This window comes from Podarcis vaucheri, assembly GCF_965113315.1.
Source record: "Podarcis vaucheri genome assembly, chromosome: 5".
In the NCBI taxonomy this organism is placed as follows: domain Eukaryota; kingdom Metazoa; phylum Chordata; class Lepidosauria; order Squamata; family Lacertidae; genus Podarcis; species Podarcis vaucheri.
Window position 1 is genome coordinate 7,912 of NC_138763.1, and position 10,871 is coordinate 18,782.

At 47.8% G+C, this 10,871-nt stretch overlaps 1 long non-coding RNA gene across 2 annotated transcripts; it reads right to left on the reverse strand.

Moving 5' to 3' along the window:
- Positions 1-2,890: 2,890 nt before the first annotated feature.
- On the reverse strand, positions 2,891-10,038 carry LOC309532986. Of its 2 annotated transcripts, none has more exons than XR_014220084.1 (3): positions 9,905-10,038; positions 5,292-6,259; positions 2,891-3,336 (listed from the first exon to the last, which is right to left on the reverse strand). It is a non-coding gene; the product is annotated as an uncharacterized lncRNA (long non-coding RNA). The 2 variants fall into 2 exon arrangements; XR_014220085.1 differs by lacking the exon at positions 2,891-3,336 and adding an exon at positions 3,461-4,144 and having other exon boundaries at positions 6,152-6,259.
- Between the last annotated feature and the right edge of the window lie 833 nt (positions 10,039-10,871).

Here is a 10,871-nt window from a genome sequence, read left to right on the forward strand (position 1 = left end):
ACCCTCTAACCCTCTAACCCTAACCCCCTAACCCTAACCCTCTAACCCTCTAACCCTCACCCCCTAACCCTCACCCCCTCACCCTCCCCCTAACCCTCTAACCCTAACCCTCTAACCCTCTAACCCTAACCCTCTAACCCTAACCCTCTAACCCTCACCCCCTAACCCTAACCCCCTAACCCTAACCCCCTAACCCTTAACCCTACTTAACCCTAACCCCCTAACCCTCTAACCCTAACCCTAAAACCCTAACCCCTAACCCCTAACCCCAACCCCAACCCCTAAACCCTAAACCTAACCCTAACCCTAACAACCCTAACCCTAACAACCCTAACCCCTAACCCAACCCCAAACCCTAAACCTAACCCTAACAACCCTAACCCTAACAACCCTAACCCTAACAACCCTAACCCTAACCCCTAACCCTAAAACCCTAACCCTCACCCGACCCCAACCCTAAAACCCTAACCCTAAAACCCTAACCCTAACCCCCTAACCCCCTAACCCTAACCACAACCCTAACCGTAACCCTAAGGCTAACCCTAACCCCAACCCTAAACCTAACCCTAAAACCCTAACCCTAAAACCCTAAAACCCTAACCCTAAACCCTACCCCAACCCTAACCCCAACCCTAACCCTAAAACCCTAACCCTAACACCCTAACCCTAAAACCCTAACCCCAACCCCCAACCCAAACCCTAAACCCAACCCTAAAACCCTAACCCTAACCCAACCCTAACCTAACCCAACCCCCAACCCCAGCCCCAACCCTCTAACCCTAACCCCAGCCCCAACCCTCTAACCCCAACCCTAACCCAACCCCAACCCCTAACCCCAACCCAACCCCTAACCCTAACCCAACCCCTAACCCCTAACCCCTACCCTAACCCCAAACCAAACCCTAAACCCTAAACCCTAAACCCTAAACCTCTAACTCTAACCCCCTAACCCTAACTCTAACCCTCTAACCCTAAAACCCTAAAACTAACCCTACCCCTAACCCCAACCCCCAGCCCTCGCCCTAACCCCAAACCCTAGCCCTAACCCCCTAAAACCCTAACCCCAACCCTAACCCCCAACCCCAGCCCTAGCCCCTAACCCTCACCCCTAACCCCTCACCCCCAACCCTCACCCTGAACCGTAAGCATAACCCTAACCCTGAACCGTAAGCATAACCCTAACCCTAATACTAACCCTAACCCCTAACCCTAACAATCCTAACCCTAACCCCACCCCTACCCCCAACCCCTAACCCTGACACCGACCCTAAACCCGACCCTGACCCTATCCCTGACCCTAACCCCCTAACCCTAACCCCAGCCCTAACCCCTAACCCTAACCCCTTAACCCTAACCCCTAACCCTACCCTAACCCGAACCCTAACCCGAACAACCCTAACCCGAACAACCCCAGCACCAACCCCAAACCCAACCCCTAACCCTAACACCCTAACCCCCTAACCCAAACCCACTAACCCCAACCCCCTAACCCTAGCCCCTAACCCATACCCCTAATTCTAACACTAACCTCTAACACCTACCCCTAACCTTAACCCTAACCCCCTAACCCTTAAACCCTAACCCCACCCACAACCCTAACCCCAACCCCCTGACCCTAACCCCAAAACCCTAACCCCAACCCTAAACCCGACCCTGACCCTATCCCTAACCCCTTAACCCCTAACCCTCCCTCCTTCCTCAACCCTAACCCCAACCCCTAACCCCTGACCCTAACCATGACCCCCTGACCCCCAACCCTACCCCTCTAACCCTACCCCTCTAACCCTAATCTTCCTCCCTCCCTCCTCCCAACCCCTTGACCCTAACCCCCTAACCCTAACCCCCAACCCTAACCCTCTAACCCTAACCCCCTAACCCTAACCCCCAACCCTAACCCTAACCACCCTAACCCTAACCACCCTAACCCTAACCACCCTAACCCCTAACCTCTCCTGCAGCTGCAAGTTCAGCCATGAAGCAAACATGGCCATGCACTATTCTTGACTGGTAACAGGGGAAGTGCTGCTTACATCCTCCCTGGGAGCATTTCAACAGTCAGGGGGAGGCCCTGATCTTGACCCCTAAGCCTCTCCCTAAACCCATCCCTAACAATGACGCTAGACTTACAGCAGCAGACTTACAACTTCTGGCCTTTGTCAAAGGTATAGGGACCCCTGACCATCAGGTCCAATCGTGTAGACTCTGGGGTTGCATGGCGCTCCTCACTTTGTTAACAGAAGGAGCCAGCGGACAGCTTCCAGGTCATGCAAGAAGCTTCTGGCGAACCAGAGCAGCTCACATAAACTTTCAAAATCCTAGGTTGGCAGGAGCAGGGACCCTGCAAAGGGAGCTTATCCAGTCATGTGGATTTGAACTGCCGACCTTCTAATCAGCAAGTCCTAGGCTCTGTGGTTTAACCCACAGCGCCACCCGCGTCCCTTCTTTCTGACCTTTGACCCCTAGTTAAAAACTACTTTCTGTGGCCTTCTTTGCTCCAACTCCAAATTGTCCAGCTTGTTGTGCATCTGACAAGTAGCATTTTCATTAGAGAAAACATCTCATAAAGATATTTTTCTGCACCTGCGGCTTCAGGTGTGGATTTCTGGAGCTGTCCCAAAAGAAAACTGACTTCCTGACCCCCAGGGTTAGGGCAATTAGGGTTAGGGTATAGAGACTATAATTTTTTGGAAGCCTGTTTATTCTGAAAGTGGTGTTGGTGAAGGAAACCGCAGACTGATCCTGGTGCAAGCGCAGGAGACAGGGGTCCCATCCCAACGCTCACCCTCTCAAACCCAGAGGATCCCAAGACAATTTGGCTCCTACCGTTCTCTGTATGGGTGCTGCTCCTTTTCCAGGCAGGCACTGAAGGTGGGATGAAGACCTTGTCCACTGTTATTGGGGGGGGGGGACAGATTAGGGGGGAAAAGGCAGAGCGTTCTCTCCATCTCCCCCTTCTGCCCAGAAGTGTGTGCAAGGAAGCGCACTCATTTCAGAAACCCTCGTTTTCCCCCACCCTTTTGTTCCCCCACCATGCACAAGTAGGCCTGGGCCCCAAACATAAGGGTGATAATAAATCCACAAAATCTAACATTAAGGAACAAAGCACAGAGAATTATCAGTGGGCCCAATTTCTTTCAGATGAACCGAAAGAGCAGGGATAAAAGAGGCACCCATCGTTTGTACTGCATCATTTACTCCACAAACATATTTCTTCTTTCTCAAGCACATTCCAAAGTATTATGATACTGCATATATATCTATATCTGGAAGGGACCCCAAAGGTCATCCAGCCCAGCCCACTGCAAGGCAGGAATATGCAGGAGAAAAACCACCAACCTTGGTTGTGCTATCAGTGTCGCCCTATGAAAGGGCACTTTTCAGGGACTTTAAACCGCAGCTGCAAGTTGTGCCATGAAGCACCCTAACTCATGAATGCTCATGAGTATATAAGTGCTTTTCTTAAAAACACCTCTTAACGTTACAAACTGCTGCAAATTTCCAAAATGCATACAAATATGTGCCAGTGTTTGTCAATGTAAGTGCTTCAACTGGCTTTGGGTTTTGGCCCCCCTTGCAGGGGCTCAGCCCACTTAGTCTCCTGCCATTGGGGCTCCCAGCCTAGGTGCATGGCGGGGGACAGTCTTAAATCTTTGCACAGTTGAATTTTAAGGACTGACACACACAAACACCCCCCCCCCCAAAAAAAAAACTGCATTAAGACATTACTAAATGCTAGGGTTTCTATTTTTGGAGAGACCGTGGGAAAGTGCAATCTCCCTGAACATCGAGGAATAGACTGTTCTCTGGGAGGTTGCCAGGGTTATAGGTGTGAGGATAGGAAAAGAGACTTTTCAACCAGCTGTTTGAACTGAAATCCACCTTTGGAGAAGGCAGGCTGCGCCTATGGAAAGGACCAGGCCTTGTGGAGGTGTAGGGACTGTGCGGTCTTACCAATTTGGAGAGATAGCTAGGTATTTCCCACTGTTCCCTTTGCTCCTTGCTAAGAAGCTTTTCCAGTGGATGGAAGTGGACTTAGGAAGATGTAGCATTCGGCATTGAGGAATAAAACAGAGCTCATGCAGGCAACCCATCTTTTTCCACTGCTGCCTTGCCTCTTTTTCTTCTCTTTCCTTTCGCTGCCACACTGCTGGGTTAATCTGGTGTTTGGTTAAAGTAGCTGTTTGGATCTTCTCTCAAAAGATCCCCGTTCTCCCTCTGGCCACCCTTCTCCCTCTCTTTGTCCCGCAAAACCTCCCCCTTCCTTCTCCTCCCCCTTTTTTGGAGCAGGAATTCAGCACACCCGAGACCAGAGAAACAACAGGGGGGCAGATTTTATTCAGAACTGAAAGAGGGGTCCATGTAAAAACAGGCACAGGGTCTACCAAGCTCAAATAAATGTGAAGGAATAATAAGGTAGCTCACAGGAAGTGAGGCGACTTTCCTATCATACAACTAACTTTAAGGAACGCTATTTCTCTTTCTTGTTTCTGAAGCCTTTATAAACCTCTGGAAAGGACCCCAAGGGTCATCTAGTCCAACCAGCTGCATCACAAGAACATGCAGGAGTCCCTTACGGGGAACCATCCTGCAACCTTGGTTGTGCAGCAAATGTTGCCCTCTTCAATGGCACTTTAAAGTTTGCTTAGGTATAGCTTAGGGATCCACACCTCCCCTACATCCTCCCTGGGAGCATTTCAACTTTCAGGGGGAGGCCCTGACCGCTAACCCAGACCCTAATAAGAACCCAAATCCCAACGCCTACACTTACAACATCAGACTTTAAAATTCTGACATTTGTTAAAAGGCAAAAGGACCCCTGACCATTAGGTCCAGTCACAGACCACTCTGGGGTTGTAGCCCTCATCTCGCTTTACTGGCCGGCATACAGCTTCCGGGTCATGTGGCCAGCATGACTAAGCCGCTTCTGGCGAACCAGATCAGCGCACGGAAATGCCGTTTACCATCCCGCCGAAGTGGTACCCATTTATCTACTTCCACTTTGGCGTGCGTTCAAGCTGCCAGGTTGGCAGGAGCAGGGAACAAGCAACGGGAGCTCACCCCATTGCGCAGATTCGAACTGCCGACTTTCTGATCGCCAAGTGCTAGGCTCTGTGGTTTAACCCACAGCGCCACCCGCATCCCGTAACTTAAAGGAATGCTATTTCTGTTTGTTCCTTCTGAACATTCCAAAGAATCAAATGATACTACATTTATATCTGTATCTGGAAGGGACCCCAAGGGTCATGCAGCCCAGCCCACGGCAAGGCAGGAATATGCAGGATAAAAACAACCAACATTGGTTGTGCTGTCAGTGCTCCCCTATGAAAGGGCACTTTTAAGGCACTTTAAACCGTAGCTGCAAGTTGCGCCATGAAGCACACCTGGCCATCCCCTTTGGCTGACTGGGAGCGGAGGAGGTGCTGCTTACAGTCTCCCCAGGAGCATTTCAGCAGTCAGGAAGAGGCCTGAAGCCTTCGGGGGGATTGTACATCTGCTAAGAACATTTATACCTCCAGAAAAGGAAAGAACCATGAGCCTGCACTAAGGGAATGCTCATGAGTATATAAGTGCTTTTCTTTAGAACACCTCTCTTAACGTTACAAACTGCTGCAAATTTCCAAAATGCATACAAATACGTGCCAGTGTGTGTCAATGTAAATGATTCAACTGGCTTTGGGTTTTGGCCCCCCTTGCAGGGGCTCAGCCCACTTAAGTCTCCTGCCATTGGGGCTCCCAGCCTAGGTGCATGGCGGGGGACAGGCTTACATCTTTGCACAGTTGAATTTTAAGGACTGACACACCCAAACACACCCACCCAAAAAATGCATTAAGACATTACTAAATGCTAGGGTTTCTATTTTTGGAGAGACCGTGGGAAAGTGCAATCTCCCTGAACATCGACTGTTCTCTGGGAGGTTGCCAGGGTTATAGGTGTGAGGATAGGAAAAGAGACTTTTCAACCAGCTGTTTGAACTGAAATCCACCTTTGGAGAAGGCAGGCTGCGCCTATGGAAAAGACCAGGCCTTGTGGAGGTGTAGGGACTGTGCGGTCTTACCAATTTGGAGAGATAGCTAGGTATTTCCCACTGTTCCCTTTGCTCCTTGCTAAGAAGCTTTTCCAGTGGATGGAAGTGGACTTAGGAAGATGTACCTGCCTTTTGCAACTCCACAGAGATGTCTGACAGCTGCCTTGCTTCTTTTTCTTCTCTTTCCTTTCGCTGCCACGCTGCTGGGCAAATCAGGTGTTTGGTTAAAGGAGCTGTCTGGATCTTGTGCCCCCAGATCCCCTTTCCCCCTCTCGCCCCACAAGACGGCAGCAGGAGGGCCGTGGCACTGGCATCTTGTCTCAAAAGATTCCCTCTTCTCCCTCCCTCCATCAGGCGAAGCTTCCCCTTCTCATTCTCTTTTTTGGGGTCAGGAATTTATCACGCACCATAGAGACCCAAGAAATAAAATAAAAAGGGGGCAGGTTTTTTCCAGAAGAACTGAAAGAGGGGTCCGTGTAAAAATAGGCACAAGATCTGCCAAGCTCCAATTAACGTACAAGGAATAATAAAGGAGCTCACAGGAAGCAAGGCTTCTTTCCCATCATACAAATAACTTTAAGGAACACTATTTCTATTTCTTCTTTATGAAGACCTTTCCAAAAATAATGATGGAATATAAACCTCTGGAAGGGACCCCAAGGGTCATCCAGTCCAACTTGCTGCATCGCAGGAACATGCAGGAGTCCCTTATGGGGAACAATCCCGCAACCTTGGTTGTGCAGCAAATGTTGCCCTCTTAAATGGCACACCTCTCCTGCAGCTGCAAGTTCAGCCATGAAGCCAACATGGCCATCACTATTCTTGATTGGAAATGGAGGAACTGCTGCTTACCCTGACGCCTAACCCCAACCCTAACAATGACCCAAACCCAACCGCTAGGCTTACAACAGCAGACTTACAACTTCTGACTTTTGTCAAAGGTAAAGGGACCCCTGGCCATTCATTAAGTCCAGTCGTGGCCGACTCTGGGGTTGCAGTGCACATCTCACTTTATTGGCCGGCACACATCTTCTGGGTCATGGGGCCAGCATGACTAAGCCACTTCTGGCAAACCAGAGCAGAGCACGGAAACGCCGTTTACCTTCCTGCCTGAGCAGTACCTATTTTTCTCCTTGCACTTTAATGTGCTATCGTACTTCTAGGTTGGCAGGAGCAGGGACCGAGCAACGGGAGCTCACCCCATCGCGCGGATTTGAACTGCCAACCTTCTGATTGGCAAGTCCTAGGCTCTGTGGTTTAACCCACAGCGCCACCCGCGTCCCTTCTTTCTGACCTTTGACCCCTAGTTAAAAACTACTTTCCGTGGCCTTCTTTACTCTAACCCCAAATTGTCCAGGTTGTTGTGCACCTGTCTAGAGATACCATTTTCATTAGGGAAAACATCTCATAAAGAGATTTTTCTGCACCTGCAGCCTCAGAGCATAGGCAGGTGTGCATTGCAGGGCAGTCCCAATACAAAACTGACTTCCTGACCCCAGGGTTAGGGGAATTGGGGAATTTAGGGTATAAAGACTATACTTTTTTAGAAGCCTGTTTATTCTGACTCGTTTCTACAGTTGTGTATGCACTGCACACGGGTGTTGGTGAAGAAAACCCTCACCCCTCCATACCCAGAAGATCCCTGGAGAATTTGGCTCCTACCGTTCTCTGTATGGGTGCTGCTCCTCTTCCGGGCAGGCACTGAAGGTGGGACTTTGTCCGCCATGATTAGGTAGGGAAGACAGATTAGGGCGGAGAAGGCACAGCATTCTCTCCATCTCCCCCTTCTGCCCTGAAGTGTGTGCAGGGAAACCCACTCATTTCAGAAACCCTCGTTTTCCCCCACCCTTTTGTTTTCCATGCCTAGGTAGGCTTATGCAAGAAAAATATGGGTGATAATAGATCCACAAAATCTGACATTAAGTAAGACAGCAAACCTGCGGGCCTGATTTCTTTCAGATGAACTGAGGAGTATATAACAGGCACCTATCGTTTGTATTGCTATGCAAGACAGAATAAAGTAGCAGGCTGGGAAGGGGAAGTTGTTGGCCATCATACAATTAACCGAGAGGTATGTTTTTCCGGTTCTGCTTTCTGTGGCACTTTGCAGCTCTTAGGAATATGCAGGCGGCCCTTATGGAGATCCCCCTGCAACCTTGGTGCTCATACTAAGCACTCACATCCTATGATGCTGCATATATATATCTTTATCTGGAAGGGACCCCAAGGGTCATGCAGCCCAGCCCACTGCAAGGCAGGAACATGCAGGAGAAAAACCACCAACCTTGGTTGTCCTGTCAGTGTTGCCCTATGAAATGGCACTTTTAAGGCACTTTAAACTGCAGCTGCAAGTTGCGCCATGAAGCACCCCTTGCCATCCCCTTTTGCTGACTGGGAGCGGAGGAGGTGCTGCTTACAGTCTCCCCAGGAGCATTTCAACAGTCAGGAGAAGGCCAGAAGCCTTCGGGGGGATTGTACATCTGCTAAGAACATTTATGCCTCCAGAAAAGGAAACAACCATGAGCCTGCTCTAAGGGAATGCTCATGAGTGTATAAAGTGTTTTTCTTTAAAACACATCTCTTAACAATACAAACTGCTGCAAATTTCCACAACGCATACATCCGTGCCAGTGTTTGTCAATGTAAATGATTCAACTGGCTTTTGTTTTGGGCCCCTCTTGCAGGGGCTCAGCCCACTTAGTCTCCTGCCATTGGGGCTCCCAGCCTAGGTGCATGGCGGGGGACAGTCTTAAATCTTTGCTTCGCTCCTGCTGTGGAGCACATTGCACAGTTGATTTTTAAGGGCTGACACACACAACCACCCCCAAACTGTATTCTGAAGCACTTTCCAAAGAATCATATGTTGGTGGGTGAGTGGGTGAGTATATATCGGGAAGGGACCCCAAGGGTCATCCAGTCCAACCTGCTACAAGGCAGGAATCCACCCTTCTGCAGCTGCAAGTTCAGTTCCGCCAGGAAGCCGCCCTTGCCATCCCCTTTTGTCCTGCCTGAGGTTCTCGGGCTGATTGCAGATATACTAACCTCCAGACAAAGGAAAAACCATGAGCCTACTCTGAAGACTCATAAATGTAGAAAGTGCTTTTCTTTAGAGCACCTCTCTTAACACTGCAAGCTGCTGCAAGTGTCCAAAACTGGTGTCAAGTTGCTGGTTTGTAAATATTAAATATTCCTACTTTATTGATCTGAATTACTCAAACGGCTTTTAGTGCTGCCCACTACAGCAGTTGATCCCCATTTCTTCTTCTGCAATTCAATTGCGAGTATCTGCTCAAAAAATCAAACATAAAGCAATGGAGGGTTGCCATTAAGGCTGGGGCGAGAGGGCAAACTGGGTCTTCTAGACCCAAACTGGGTTTTGGATGCTCCATTAGACAAACCAGCCAGCTCTGCCTCTCTAATTATCTGGGCTTCCTTGCAAATTAATTATCTTTTTTAATTTATGCCTCTTCCAAAACATTTATCTTAAGATTTAACGTGCAAGTGTACCACTTTTGGATCTCTGGTTGGATTTTGTGGATAAATCGATAGATCAAAAATCGGTGCCTTGAGTAATTACCTAGTTAAAGCAATGGTTCATCTGAATAAATTAAGTTTCCAACCCATTGCTTTGATAGCCTAACAAGAACAGGAAAAAGGAGAGATACCTCACCAGCATAGGAAAAGCCAGGAGGCTCTAGCCTACCCCAATCAAATAAATAAAATTATTTTACTATATTTTTACTGTACTGTACTGTGGTGGTTACGGGGGATGAGGCCAAGCCCCACTTGGGTGGGGGTAATATATCAGGAGTGGGGTTGTTTTAAAATGTTCTTATACGTTATATGTTAATAGGTCTTTCTATTTGTTTCCCTTTTACCTTCATGACTTTTCCTCCATCTCCTCTTCTCCCTTCATCACGCGAAGTTTCCTCCTCCTCCTTTTCAGAGCAGGAATTCAGCAGAGCAGACCTAAGAAATATCAATAATGCCAATTATTTTCACAAGAAGGGAAAGAGGGGTCCACGTCAAAGCAAACATATATGTCTAGCCCAGATTCCAATGAAAGAAAGAATTAAGTGGGAAAGGAGCCTCCCTTCCCTATACGGACTAACTGGAAGAAATGTGTTTCTATTCTTTATTTTTTCTTGTTTATTCTTGTTTCTTCTTTCTGAATCACTTCCCCAAGAATCACATAATGGTGCATCTAGCTGGAAGGGACCCCAAGGGTCATCCAGTCCAACACGCCGCAAGGCAGGAATCTGCGAAGGAACCACAGGGGTTCATTTAATAATAATAATATTAATAATAAGTAGAGGAATTGGGATCTGGAGGAATTAGCTGGTTACAAAAGCACCACTTCAAGCAGTTTCCAATACATTAAGGGCGGCCTGAGGGGGAAAGCAATGGAGATCTGCACTTTATTTTATATAAAGAATAAATTATTATCATGATCACAGCCAGTTACTCTGGAGTTGCTTCTCTCCCCAATTCCAATATATAAAAATAATATAGTGCTAAGGCTTAGGGGGGAAGAGGCCATGTCCCACTTGGGTGGCTGTGATTTATAATAATAATTTAACATTTAATGATATTAATAATGTATTACTATTTCCCAGCCACCAACAGAATATTTTTAAAAACCGACAAAACATCATACACTACAAACTTCCCAAACCCTTTTATAATAACAATAATAAAATTAATGATAATAATAATGTATTACTCTTTCCCAGTCACCAAGAGTATTTTAAAAAACGAAAAAACGACAAATTTCCCTCACCCTTTTATAAGAATACGCATTACAATAATAACAATTTAAAAATGAAAGATAATCCTCATTTCTTC